We start from the raw sequence: 15,172 nt of genomic DNA, 5'->3' as shown, positions 1-15,172 counted from the left end.
TATAAGCTCTTCCTCATTGGATAAACTTCTATTTGCCCATCTCAAATGCATGAGAACCATTTTTCTTTCCCTTCCCATTCCCCTCAAATATTTTTGTCTTTTCCTTCCTTTTGATTCTTCTTTTAAGATCACTAAAACAAAGCAGAGCTAATTCTAGGCTCTCTATCTAATTAGACTCTTTTTTTCTGTCCCTAGATAGTAATAGAGTTCTGAGGAGATTAATATATCATCTCTCCATATGAGAACCTAAGCAGCTTGTCTTTGTTTAGTTCTCTATAATTGTTCTCTTGTGTTTACCTTTTTATGCTTCTTTTGACAGATAAACTATAGGGTAAAGGCTGTGAACTGAGGGAAGAAAGTGAGAAGCCATGATGACCTAGAAAAAGGAATAATGAAAGGACTAGAGCAGGGGTCGGCAACCTTTTCAGCTGTGAGAGCCATAAACGCCACATTTTTTAAAATGTAATTTCGTGAGAGCCGTGCAGTGCTCCCAGTGCCGCTCCTGTAACAGCACCTGAAAAAAAATCGACTTTATGGCTCCTCCAGAAAGAGCCATATCTGGCCCTCAAAAGAGCCAGGTATGGCTCGAGAGCCATATGTTGCCGACCCCTGGACTAGAGGTTGCCGTAAGAATGAACAAAAAGTTTGTTTAGGAGGAAAGAGGCTTAGGGAAAAATGGGAAAGAGAGGAAATGATTATAATTATTCTCTTGTGATTAGAAGTATAATATTCAGAGCTCCAGGTCAAGGAGTAGGGGTGGTCTACAGTTGGGTGGCAATGAAGGCAACCTGTAGAAGTTGGAAGCCTTTCTCAATTGACTATATTCTTTCAGCAGAGAATCAATGAAGGATGTTGGGTGTTTTGTTTTTTTTAATTCCAAATTTTACAAAACCTAACAAAACAATTATTTCCATATGCAAAGAAAGAGGAGATAATACATGAATGAAATCACAAATCTCCTATATGTTTTTCTTACTTTTCTTCATTTCCACATAATAAATTCCATCCACAAGTGTCCCAGCTTCTCCACACCCTCCCTGCATCACAAAAGATATCCTCAAGGAGACCAACATGTATACATAAATTAAATCTTTTATGTTTCACCTTTCTGTTCACTTTCTGAACAGAACATTCACAGTTTATTTTTCCAGCATTAATTTTGTGGCTGTGTATAATATTCTCTTGGTTCTATTCATTTCTCTGTTCATTTTCTCATGTAGTTTTCTTGTTTTCTCATGTAGTCTTTCTGTTTAAAAAAAAATCAATCTGTTCATCATTTCTCATGGCACAGTAGTATTCCATCACAATTATATACCACAATCTGTTCAACCATTCCCCAACTGATGGCCATACCCTCAGTTTCCAATTCTTTGCCCAAAGAAAGCTACTAGAAATAGGACAAATCAGAACATATGGATTCTTTCCCTTTTTCCCTGATCTCCTTGGAAAACAGACCCAGCAATACTATTGCTGAGTCTAAGGGTATAGACAGTTTTATAACCCTCTAGGTATAATTCCAAATTGCTCTCCAAAATGGTTGGATCAGTTCATAGCTCCTCCAAGAGAGCATGAGTGTCCCTATTGTTTTATATTCCCTCCAACATTTGTGACATTGCCCTTTCGTCATTTTAGCTAGTTTTATGGGTGTAAAATGATATCTCAGAATTGTTTTGGTTTACATTTCTCTAATCAGTAGGGATTGAAAGCATTTTTTCATGTATTTATACATAGTTTTGATTTCTTTATCTAAAAAGCATACGTTCATATATTTTACCTGTTTATCAATTGGGAGAGGTGGCTCTTGTTCTTATAAATTTGACAAAGTTCTTTATATATTTTAGAGATGAGATTTCTATCTGAGAAGCTATCTATAAAAACATTTTCTCCAATTTTCTGCTTTCCTTCAGTCTTGGCAACATTTATTTTATTTGTACAAAACCTTTTCAATTTAATGTACTCAGAATTCTCCATTTTACATTTTGCAATGCTCTCCATCTCTTGTTGACTCATAAATTCTTCTCCTATCCATAAATCTGATAAGTATGTTCCCTGTTTTTCTAACTTACTTATAGGATCTACTTTTATATCTAGATCATGTATCCCTTTTGATCTGATCTTGATGAATGGTGTAAGATATTGGTCTCTACCTACTTTCTTGCCATACTAGTTTCCAGTTATCCCAGAAATTTTTGCCAAACATTGATTTCTTATCCAAAAAAAAAAAAAAATTGTATCTATGATTTTGTCAAATACAAGATCAGTATAACCTTTTACTGTTGTTTGTTGTATGTCTGTTTTGTTCCATTGATTTATCTTTGAATTTCTTAGCCTTATCAGATAGTTTTGATAATTTCTATTTTATAATACAATTTAAAATCTGGTACTGCTAGACCACCTTCCTTTATGGATTTTTAAAAATTGATTCCTTTGATGTTCTTGATCTTTTATTCTTCCAAATGAATTGCTATTATTTTTTTCTGAATTGAAAAATTTGTTTTTTGGTAATTTAATTGAAATGACATTGAATAAGTAGATTAGTTTAGGTGTGATTGTCATCTTAATCATATTGGCTCTGTCCATCCATGAACAACTAATACTTCTCTGATTAATACCTGACTTTATTTTTGTAAAAAGTGTTTTATAATTATATTCATGTAGTTCCTAGATTTGTTTTGGCAGGTATAGTCCCAGGTATTTTATTCTATTTGTTGTTATTTTAAATGGAGTATCTCTTTCTACTTTTCTTGCAGGACTTTGTCAGTAATATATACAAATGCTGAAGATTTGTGTAGATTTATTTTGTATACTGCTATTTTGCTAAAATTATTGATAATTTCAGCTAACTTTTTGGTTAAATTTCTAGGATTTTCCACATAATACCATCATGTCAGCAGCAATCAGAGATAGTTTTATTACCTCTTTGCCCATTCTGATTCCTTTGATTTCTCTTTCTACTCTCGTTGCTATTACTAGAATTTCTAATACTATGTTGAATAATATTGGTGATAATGGGCTTCCTTGTTTCACTCCTGATCTTATAGGGAAGGCTTCCAGCTTCTTCCCATTACAGATAATACTTGCCCATGGTTTTAAGTAGATGATTCATATCATGTTAAGAAAAAAATCCATTTATACCTGTTCTTTAAATGATTTTTTTTTAAACCCTTAACTTCTGTGTATTGACTTATAGGTGGAAGAGTGGTAAGGGTAGGCAATGGGGGTCAAATGACTTGCCCAGGTCACACAGCTGGGAAGTGTCTGAGGTCAGATTTGAATCCAGAACCTCCTGTCTCTAGGCCTGGCTCTCAATCCACTGAGCTACCCAGCTGCCCCCTCTTTAAATGATTTTAATAGGAATAGGCATTGTATTTTGTCAAAGGCTTTTTCTGCATCTGCTGATATAATCAAATGGTTTTTATTGCTTTTGTTATTGATGTTATCAATTATGTTGATAGTTTTCCTTATATTAAATGATTCTTGCATTTCCTGGTATAAATTCTGTTTGGGCACAATGTGATTATGTTGTAGCCTGCTAACTAGTACTTTGTTTAGGATTTTTGCATCTATATTCATTAATGAGATTGATCTATAATTTTCTTTCTCTATTTTTGCTCCTCCTGGTTTAGGTATCAGTACTATATTTGTTTCATAAAAGAGTTTGATAAGACTGCTTCTTTACATGTTATTTCAAATAATTTATCTGATATTTGAATTAGGTGATGCTCAAATGTTTGGTGGCATTCACTTGTAAATCCATCTGGTCCTGATGCTTCTTCCTTAGAAATTTCATTCATGGTTTGTTCACTTTCTTTTTATAAAGTAGGCGTATTTCGGCATGTTATTTCTTGCATTGATAGTCTAGGCAGTTTGGTTTTTTGTGAGTATTCTATTTTTCTTTCTTTTTAAATTTGTTTTCATATAATTGAGCAAAATAACGTCTAATGATTGCTTTAATTGCATCTTCACTGGTGGTATAGGCACCCTTTCCCTCTTTATTGCTAACAATTTGGTTTTCTTTTCCTTTTTTAAATTAAATTAACCAATGGTTTATCAATTTTGTTTATTTTTTTCAAAAAACATTTCCTAGACTTATTTATTAATTCAATGGTTTTCTTACAGTTTTATTAATCTCACCTTTAATTTTTAGGATTTCTAATTTGGGGTTTAGTTGGGGACTTTTAATTTGTTCTTTTTCTAGTTTTTTTAAAAATTGCATTCCCAAGTCAATGATCTTTTCTTTCTCTGTTCTATTAATATAAGTACTTAAAGATATACATTTTCATCAAATTACTGCTTTTGCTATATCCATAGGTTTCACTCAGTTGTCTCATATAATTTCTTTCGTGAATTATTTATTGTTTCAATAACTTATAATTTAACCCATTCACTCTTTAAGATTGTTAGTCTCCAATTAGTTTTTTACTTTTTGTTTCCATAGTCTATTATTATATGCAATTTTTATTGTACCATAGTCTGAGAAGGTTGCATTTAATATTTCTGATTTTCTACACTTAGCTATAATATTCTTTTGTTCTAATATATGGTCAGTTTTTGTGAAGGTGCCACGGGGAAGAAAGTACCCTCTTTTGTTCCCATTCAGTTCTCTCCAGATATCTATCTTGTCTAACTTACTTAAGATTCCATTCATCTCCTTGACTTCTTTCTTATTTATTTTTTATTAGATTTATCTAGTTTTGAGAAGGAGAGATTAAAGTCCTCTCCTATTGTTTTATCTATTTCCATCTGTATCTCATTTAATTTTTCCCTTAAAATCTATATGCTATAACATTTGGTGAATATAGATTAAAAAAACCTTTTTTTTTAAACCCTTAACTTCTGTGTATTGGTTCCTTGGTGGAAGAGTGGTAAGGGTGGGCAATGGGGGTCAAGTGACTTGCCCAGGGTCACACAGCTGGGAAGTGTCCGAGGCCAGATTTGAACCTAGGACCTCCCGTCTCTAGGCCTGACCCTCAATCCACTGAGCTACCCAGCTGCCCCCTGGTGAATATAGATTTAAGATTGACAATGCTTTATTATCTATGGTACCTTTTAACATAATATAGTTTCTCTGTTTATCTCTTTTGATTATATTTATTTTAGATTTAACTTTCTCAAAGATCATGATTGCTACCTTTGCTTTCTTTATATAATGTTTTTCCATGGTTACATGATTCATATTCTTTCCCTCCCCACCTTTCTCTCATTTCCCATAGTCAATGAGCAATTCAACTGGGTTTTACACGTATCATTGATCACGACCTATTTCCATATTATTAGTATTTCCACTGGGGTGATCATTTAGAATCTATATCCCCAATCATTTCCTCATTGACCATGTGATCAAGCAGTTGTTTTTCTTCTGTGTTTCTGCTCCCACAGTTCTTTCTCTGGATGTGGATAGTGTTCTTTCTCATAAGTCCCTCAGAGTTGTCCTGGATCATTGCATTGCTGCTAGTAGAGAAGTCTATTATGTTCGATTGTGCCACAGTGTATCCGTCTCTGTGTATGAGGTTCTCCTGGTTCTGCTCCTTTCACTCTGCATCAATTCCTGGAGGTCATTCCAGTTCACGTGGAAATCCTCCAGTTCGTTATTTCTTTTAGCACAGTAGTATTCCACAGATACCACAATTTGTTTAGCCATTCCCCAATCACCAGCCCTTTATTTTTTACATATATACTCTATATGTGTCTCTTGTTTTTAAGTGTGTTTCTTATAAACAACATATTGGGGGCAGCTGGGTAGCTCAGGGGATTGAGAGTCAGGCCTAGAGACAGGAGGTCCTAGGTTCAAACCCGGCCTCAGCCACTTCCCAGCTGTGTGACCCTGGGCAAGTCACTTGACCCCCATTGCCCACCCTTACCAATCTTCCACCTATGAGACAATACACCGAAGTACAAGGGTTTAAAAAAAAAACATATTGCTGAGTTTTCATTTTCTATCTATTTTTATTTTATAGGTGAATTTATCCCATTTGCTTTCAATGTCATAATTATTAGTTGTGTATTGCCCTCCATTCTGTTTTTCCTCACTGTTTGTCCTTCTCTTTCTTTTTGTTGTATCCCTCCTCACCTGTCTAATTTCTTCTCTCTACTATCTCTCCAATTGCACTCCTTCTTAGTAATCTCTCAACCTCTCTGTTTGCTCTCCTAGTTCCAAATTGGCCCACTTTTCTAAGGGTCCCTCCCTTGTTTTTCCCCCCTTACCTTTTAGTTCTTATCCTGCCCACCTTTCTAAACAGCCCTACTTATCCTCCCTACCATGCCCTTCTATTTCTTGCCCTTGCCTTCCCTCAGTCCCTTAAGGGGTCACCAGCAGCTCTATTGGAGCCACCCTCACAAATATGGCCATAGGGTGCTGCCTGTGTTCTAATTGGCATGGCCTGATCTGCAAGTACAATCCGAACATGTACCACGAGAGCTTCCAACAATATGCAAAAGACATCAGCTTCATCAAGTTGGACTAAATTATATTTATGAATCTTGCTTCTATGATTTCCATGACCATCAGCAATGACCATTTTATTGGACTCTGGACAACTATTTGAGCCACCTAAAGATTAATCCTCTTCATACTATGTTAAGTTGTACATATAATTTAAAAAGATCATCCTCAGTTGTGATTTTTAAAAAGTGGCCAGGGGAACTGAGGGAATATGGGAAAGTTTTTTGAAATGTAGAATAAAAGTAGAGTTTGTAAAGTCTTGAAGAGAAAGAGGAAGCAAGTTGATAAAACCTTGAAGAAGGGAGGAATGCTTATTTTCCAAAGGCCTAAGAGGGTTTCTTACTTAACCTGTCATCATATGAAGAGGCAAATCACTAAGAGAATAAAGCAAGAAAACTGAGAGGGACCACAAAGAAGATGTAGTGCATGCCTATCTGACTCACCATGACAAATGCTGACTAGTGGGACCAAAGCACTAATTAGGTTTATACATCACAGTCATGCAATCAAATTTTATCAAAGCATACAGACAATACCTTCTAAAAACATAACCCTACCACCCTGATGTTTTAGAGGTTCAAGTGTCATCTTTTTTTACTAGACTACATTTAGTTCCCTCTCTGTCCAGCTAAAAGCCAAGTGAGGCCAACTTCCCCTGGCATAGTCATTTGGCAAGTCTTCCAATCTCTGCCAACCAATCAGCACTGTTCCTGCTCCATCCAGACTTGTGCGTGAGTCTCAATTTCTAGGAATACAAGAGCCAACCCTACTTAAGAGCAGGCTAATGATTAGGATCTCAGGTGGGTATTTATAATTTTCACTGAAGTTGTTTACCACATAATTTGATTGGTAATTCACTAGAAAATTACTGATAAAGTTGTTTATGGTATTTCCTCATTGATTGTCTTATCAGAGGCTCTGTGTATGTTTATCTGTTGCTTTTAAGAAAAGCATATGTTGTTTACTACATCAAATATCACTCAGTTGTTTATATTATTGTTGAAAAACATCTTATTCAGTATCACTCAATCACAAATTAAAGGTCTAAAACAAACTAGAATCTATTATGCTAAACTGACAAACTGTATTATCTAGTAATAGAACTTATTCTCACTCTATTTTCAGTTGAGGACTTTCTTTAGCCACGAGTGTGTGCCTCGCTACCACATTACAGATAACCCTTGCACAGCACAACATTCCCCGTTGCCGTTTTGATATATCATGGGTTGGTATAAGATAGTAAATGGGAATTTGGGGGGAGTTCTGCAGAAGCCACAGACAACACAGGAGAGCCAGCAGGTGACATAGAAAAAAGTTTAGAAACTCAGAGATGCATACTTAACCCAAATTTTAAAATAAGGCACTGGAAACCCCACATAAAAGACAAAGAAAAAATTCAGACTTCTTCTCTGATACTTACTGTCTTAGTAATAACTCTAAGACAAAGTCAAGGATTAGGCAATAGGGGTTCATTGATTTGTCCATGGTCTCACACAGCTAGGAAGTATCTGAGGCCAAATTTGAACCCAGGTCCTCTTGACTCCAGGCCTGGGGCTCTATCCACTGTGTCATCTACCTACCCCAATTGGATTTCAACATAATTGGTTTCCTCTGTGATCCAATATATTTTGGCTTAAGTATTTAAAAACATGATGCAAATAAGGGGTCTATATACTTCACCAGACACTGCCCAAGTGGTTCAGAACCCCTGGTTGAGAATAAAATGCAAACTCAAACTCTCTTGTTTGACCCTTTCAAAATCTGTCTCAAGACTATCTTTCCCAGTTCTTTATATGTCTTACTTGCATACTTTGCATTCTAGCCAAATGGGTCCACTATGTCATTTTTATAATATTCCATGTTCTATATCTGTTCCCTTGCAAAGGCTACCCCCATGCTTGCAATTTTTGCCCTCCTCCCCCAACTATTATTAATATTAATTATAATTTTTAATTTGAAAAATTTTATTTAATTAATTTAGAATTTTTTTCCATGGTTACATAATCATGTTCTTTCCCTCCCCTCCTCTAACCCCACCTCCCGTAGCCAACCAGCAATTCCACTGGATTTTACATGTGTCGTTGAGCAAGACCTATTTCCTTATTATTAAATATCAATCATAATTAATCATAATATTAACATTAACTTACTAATATGAATAATTAATACTTATATAGTACTTTAAGGTTGCAAAGTACTTTAACATGTTAACTCAACAACCCTTTGAAGTAAGTATTAATATTATCCCCATTTTACAGATGGAGGAAACCAAAGCAAAGAGAGGTAAAGTGACTTGTTTAGGGATATATTGCTTCTATCTGAATGTGTTTGAGGCAAGATTTGAACTCAAGTTCTGGACTCCAAGTCCCAACCTCTATCTACCATATCCCTAGTTGTAATTCCCAGTTCCCTTTTGGGCTGAATTCAAATGCTCCATCCTACAAGAGGCCTTTTCTGACTTCCCCAATTTTGGGTGCTCCAAATTACTTCATATTTCTTGTGTATACAATTTACACACTTTGCAGTTGTCAGTATTTTTACCCCTTATTTGAATGTAAGCTCTCTGAGGACTGGGAGGAACCAACAAGGCAAGCACTAAGTGCATGCTTATTTGACTCAATTCAATGGAATTAAAGTGGGCATTGTAAGAGAGAATCTCATTCATGTTGAGCCTCCTTCGGCACTTTAAGAGTTTTAGACATTTGTCTGGGACACTTAAGAGGTCAAGCGACTTCTCTAGGGTCACACAGATAGGATAGGTCAGAAAAACTCTTTTTTTTCCCTTATTTTTTTTCTTATTTTTTCTTATTCCTTATTCAGTGAGGCTGCTCTCTCTGTCTACTCCGCCGTGTTGCCTCTCTTGTTCTGGTGAACATGTTTACTAATTCATTAGGTTAAGGGTGTACTGTAGCATGCTTTTGGAACCAACAGAAGACTGAGAGGTTGCTGTCCAAAAGCAGAGAGGTAGGTCTGCTTTGGGAGGTTTAGGCTTCCCCTCCCTGGAGGTCTTCAAGTCAAGTTCCACGATCCCTTTTTGTGACACGTACAGGCTACTTATTCCTCCTGCCAGATGTAGTTTGGACGACGAGGCCTCTGAAGTCCCTTCTCTAAGTCTAAGGTGCTCTGGCTAAAGATCCTTCCTCCACACTCCACTGCTCATCCACAGGACTGTCCTCACAGGGTGATGATCATGATGTGCTCATGACCATTGTCATCGCCTACCCAAGCACCAGCATCATCAGCAGCCTCATCAGCATCAGCATCATCAGCACCATCAGCTCTGGCATCATCAGCAGCACCATCACCAACAGCCTTTATTAAGCACCTGATTATGCAGAAGCTAGTGCTAAGCTACAGAGGGAACTTTATAGGTCAGACCCTTCGCCCTTCCGGAGCTCCCATTCCCAGTTAGACAACATCGAGACAGATACATACAGCCAGGACATACAAACAGTAGAATAAAATCCTTAAGCCAATACAAGAATGGGCAGTAAGGTATTTCCATCATACATAAGCCATGGGTAAGTGTATTTTATTGTGTTTTAGATGTGGGGGCCAGAGCAGAGACATACCTGGAAGGGAGGTCAATGAGAGAAGCTGGGGTGAGGGAGTGTGGAGGGGGAGGAATCGAAGCCCACTTTGACTAGGAAGTGAATAAACCAGTGATTCACTGGAGAAGGTTTCATGGAAGAGGCCATAGCACTTCAGAGTCTGTATCTTTCAAGATTAATTTTCTATTCCATATTTTTGACTCTTCCCAGGATCTGCCTCTTACATGAAGCCTTCCATGATCTTCCCAGCACTCATTCCTTCCTCAAATGATCCTCTTTACTTTTCATTTATCTGTTTGTGCTACATACCCCCCAGTTGAATGGAAGAGCAGGGACAATTCATTGTTGACTTTGTATGTAAAGGCTGAGCAAAAGGTGCCTATGGTAAATTTAGAGTTGAACTAGATTGAATTTTGATGGGTTGGTGCAGTAGGTGAGGAGAAAGGCTAGATAGGCTCATGGCTCTGGTTGGTGGAGGTCCTGAAATGGCATCAGGGTGGTCTGGAACAAGTCCAGGGCAAGGAATGATGAGTGTTCTGTGTTTGTATGTAGTTTGTGTAGACTTGTATATGTGCCTACTCTCTTTCTGGATAGAATGAGGGATCTTCGAAGACAGAAACTATTTCATTTAGGCTGGGTGGTAGAGGGGATAGAATACTGAGCCTAAAGTCAGAAGGATCTGAATTCAAATCCAACCTCAGATACTTGGCAGCTAGGTGACCATGAGCAAGTCATTTTACCCTATTTGCCTCAGTTTCCTCATCTGTGAAATGAGCTAATAGTATATGATACCTAATTAGACTCCCATTAAAAGCTTATTTATTAATTGATTATTGATTCCTTCCAGGCCACACAAAGGAAATGGAGTCTACCAATGAGGACTGAATCTTCTCTGGTTTATAACCTGTTTGGGGGCACTAAGTGATTAAATAATGGACCCACGCTCTCTCTCTCTCCTCTTTCCTCTCTCTCTCTCTCTCTCTCTCACACACACACACACACACACACACACACACACACACACACACACAGCCAATATGTGTCAGAGGTCAGACTTAAATCCAGCCAGGTCTTTCTGCTTTAGAGGCCAGGGCTCTCTCTCATGCCAAGCTGCCCCACCTATGTTGATTACTATTTTTATAAATCACTTAGATAAAGGAAGAGGTGACATGTGTCCCCAATTAGCAGATGATGCAAACTTGGGAGGAGGCATCTGAAGGTGGAAGGGGCTCCCTTAGGAGGCAATGGTTCTCCCTCAGTAAAGGTCTGAAGGCAAAGGCTAGGTGACCACCTCTGGGGGAAGGTTATGTTGATTCTGAGTAGGAGAAAGAATCCATTCAAAGTGCCTCTGTATTTTCATTGTTATGATGGTGGTGGTTGTTATGGGAAGAAAAAGAAATCCTGCTAAAATAGATCTGTTCAGTTCTGTTATCTATAAAATTAGCACTGACCTGGAAGTCCAGAGACTTGGACTCTAGCCTCACCTCCCCGGTTGGCCCCTGGGCAAATTAATTCACTTCTCCAGGTCTGAATTTTCTTTAGTTTAAGACAAGGATTAACTTGCCCTATCCATATGCAAGTGTTGTTGTGGTCTCCAAGGCCCTTTCTAGCTATTAAATTCCTGGAGGATCAAATGTGATCCTTTACAATGATAAATCATTAGTTCTAGCTGTAAGAGGGTACGTTATGATTTTTTGAATCCTTATCTTCTGTCTTAGAATTGATACTAAATATTGCTCCCAAGGCAGATGAGTGGTAAGGGCTGGGCAATGCGAGTTAAGTGAACTTGCCCAGGGTCCCACAGCTAGGAAGTGTCTGGAGCTAGATTTGAACCCAGGACCTCCCACCTCCAGACCTGCCTTTCTATCCACTGAACTTCCCAGCTGCCCTGGGCATAGTTACCATTTGCCATTTTATGATATATTACAAGTCTTCTATTAGGAGGGATTTCAAAATCCAGCCTAGCCCCAAGTGGACCTTACCATCATGCTTGAAATAATAGAGAAGCACTTTATTGTCTGCAAAATTAACCCAAGTGAGCTGATTTCCATCTCATCTGCAAGGCGGCCCACACATCCCTTTCCTGGCACATGGTTACTGGGTGAACAATGCACCTTCTGCATTGTTAGTTCAATAATAAAATGATGATGGTGCCTGTTCTCAATTCACAAAATGCCCTGACTCCATCGCTTTGCTTTCCCCTTCCAATTAGCTAGAAGCCAGTCTGGCTGGGTTTGTGGGTTGCCATTTTTGGCTTGTGGTCTCTCCTTTGTCCCGTTCTAATTGAGGCTTTCGCCTTGGATAATGAGTGTGTCAGCCCCAACGCCCCAAGAGCTCTTTATGATGAGGGAGATGGATAACCCTTGTTACTGAGCAGGAACCCGCTAAGAAGTTCAGCCTCAAGGATGGGGCCTTTGGCAGGGGGAGGCCTCCATGCCTTCCTTTTGAGCCGGCAAAGTAGCAGGTTTCTCATGGGGGGGGGGGGTGGCTGGCTAGCAGCCACTGCTGCTGTGACTGGCTGCAACACTTTGTCCCTTTTTGTCATACTCCTAAACCAAGTGTCTCCCGGGTGTGAGAGCCCTTCTGGGGGCTTCTAACACTAATAGCAAGAGATGAATCCCCAAGGGCTCCTGAAGAGTGCCAGGGCAGAGACAAGATTGCCACCAGCTCAGAGGCTAGACCTGGGGTTCTTGCTGCTTTTTGTGTGCCTCAGACCCATTTGGCGGCCTAGTGATCAGACTATGAACCCTCTTCATAGAATAATGTTTTTAAATGCATGAAATAACATATATAGGATTTCAAAGAAAGGACATAGTGGTCCAACTTGGGAAAACAGCTGCTCAAAACCCATTACAATCAGTATTGGGGGAGGGGAGGGAAGGAGAGATTAAGAGATAAAGAGAATACAAATTTGTAGTTTTAGATCTAGAAAAGACCTCAAAGATGATTAAACCTTCATTTTTACAGATCTAAAGGATTCCACCCCCTCTACCCCTTTTTTTTTTTTTTTTTTTTGACCGGGTGGAATGCACCCAGCCAAAGAAATTTAAATTTGAAGTTTTACAATCCAACCTCCTTATTTTGCAGAGGAAGAGGAGGAACCTGAGGACCAGAGAGGGTAAGTGACTTGTCTGAGGTCACACAGCAAACAAGGCGTCCTCCAAAGCTCTCTCTTGAGATGCACATGAATGTCAACCCCTAAGGATAAAAGGAGAATCAAGGGAGGAATATTCAGGGGAAGTCAATTCTCCAAATATGTGAGTACCTACTATGTGCCCAGTCTTAAGTTAGGTGCCATGAGAGATATCAAAGACATCTTTCAAGACTTACAGGAAAGAGCTAGGTAATAGGACCACAGAAAGGACAGACAGCAATTCCAGTTTGGATTGGGGGAAGGAGCACTGTTGCCTGGGATGGTCAAGGAAAGCTTCTGGGAGCGGATGTAGTTTTCAAGAGAGGGTGAAAAGGTTCTTAGGACCTGGATTCAAAACTCACCTCTAACACTACCCCAACATCCTTTGGCATTTCCACTTAGCCTCCCAGGGACTCACTTTCCTCATTTGTGTAAAAAAAGAGAGTTGAGGGTAAAGATGGCTTTAGAGTTCCCTTTTGACCCTAAATCTCTAATTCTAGTGTCAAGAATGCTAAGGTTCTGAGGAAGATAGTGAAGCTGGTGAAGAAAGCTAAGGATGGAAAAGGGAATCCTATACTCTAAGGAAGAGAACCTTCCAAATATCTCCAAACTCTTACTTTAAATTTTTAAATTATCTTTTAATGATATTCTTTGTTTTTTCAGTCACCTTTATTTTTGCCTCTTTCTTCTGCTACTCACTAAGCTATCCCTTGTATCTTAAAATTTGTTTTAATTTGTTAAATACTTCTCAATTATATTTGAATATGTTTAACCGATTTTTTTAACCTTTACCTACCCTCTTAGAATGAATACTTTGAATTGGTTCCAAGGCAGAAGATCAGTAAGGGCTAGGCAATGGGGGTTCAAGTGACTTGTCCACCATTATGAGACTGGGCAGTATCTGAGGTTGTATTTGAAACCAGGACCTCCTGTTTTTCTAGGCTTGGCTTTCAATCCACTTTAATTCATTTTAAAATATTTGAGTTCTGAACTCTCTCTCCCTCCCATCCTTTGAGAAGGCAAGCAATATGATATTGATTATACATGTGGATTCATTAGCCCCGTTGCAAAAGAAACACACGCAAACACATAAAGGAAGTGAAAGAATTCTGCTTCAATTTGTATTCAGAGTTAATCCCTTCTCTGGTGATGTTTTGTTTTGTTTTGGGGAGGGAGGGAGAGCTAGCTTTCTTAACAAAGGATGAAAATAAAAAGAAGTAGATTCAGATCTGGTTTCAAATACTTCCTAGATGTGTGACCCTGGGCAAGTCACCTAACCTCCATTGCCTAGCTCTTACCACTCTTCTATCTGGCAACCAATATACAGTATTCACTCTGAGACAGAAAGTAAGGGTTTAAATAGTAATAATAATAATTAAGTTCCTTAGGGGCAGCTAGGTGGCTCAATGGACAGAGAGCCAGGGAGGTCCTGGAGTTCAAATGCAACTCAAATACTTCCTAGCTGTGTGACCCTGAGCAAGTCATTTAATCCCCATTGCTTAGTCCTTACTGGTCTTCTGCCTAGGAATCAAAACTCAGTATTCAGTCTAAGACAGAAGGTAAGAGTGTTTTTTTGTTTGTTTGTTTTTAAATAAAATAAATGCTTTGGAAACTATACACTGTGTTAATTCCAAGATGGAAGGTAAGGTTTAAAAAAATATATTTAAAAATGCGCTTGAAACCAATACAGAGAATTGATTCCAAGACAGAAGGTAAGGGTTTTCGAAAAAGAAAAAAAAATTAAAAACAATTTAAAGAGGGTGAAAATCATTCAGGAAAAAATCCCAACACCCCTAAGGCCCTTAGGACGCTTGGGAGCATTGTGACCTCAGGTAAATATTTCAGCCTCTGGGCTTTATTCAGTTTGCTCCGGGATATAAGGAGAGTTGGGCTGGGTGGTCTAGATCACGTGCCTTCCAGCTAGGATCCGGCCAGGATCCGGAGTGAGTTGGGTCGGGGAAAGCTGAGAACAGGAATTAGGGTGATGGGGGACTTCGACGGGATCACAGAGCCTTCTCTAAAATGGGTGTATTTCTTGACCTATTT

At 38.5% G+C, this 15,172-nt stretch overlaps 1 pseudogene; it reads left to right on the top strand.

The window, feature by feature from the left end:
* The first annotated feature begins 6,259 nt into the window (after window positions 1-6,259).
* LOC123246834 lies at window positions 6,260-6,464 on the top strand (annotated as a pseudogene).
* Window positions 6,465-15,172: the final 8,708 nt, after the last annotated feature.

Source organism: Gracilinanus agilis, chromosome 4, assembly GCF_016433145.1.
Source record: "Gracilinanus agilis isolate LMUSP501 chromosome 4, AgileGrace, whole genome shotgun sequence".
In the NCBI taxonomy this organism is placed as follows: domain Eukaryota; kingdom Metazoa; phylum Chordata; class Mammalia; order Didelphimorphia; family Didelphidae; genus Gracilinanus; species Gracilinanus agilis.
The sequence above is the reverse complement of the archived record's forward strand: the minus strand, read 5'-3'. Positions and strand labels throughout refer to the sequence as shown.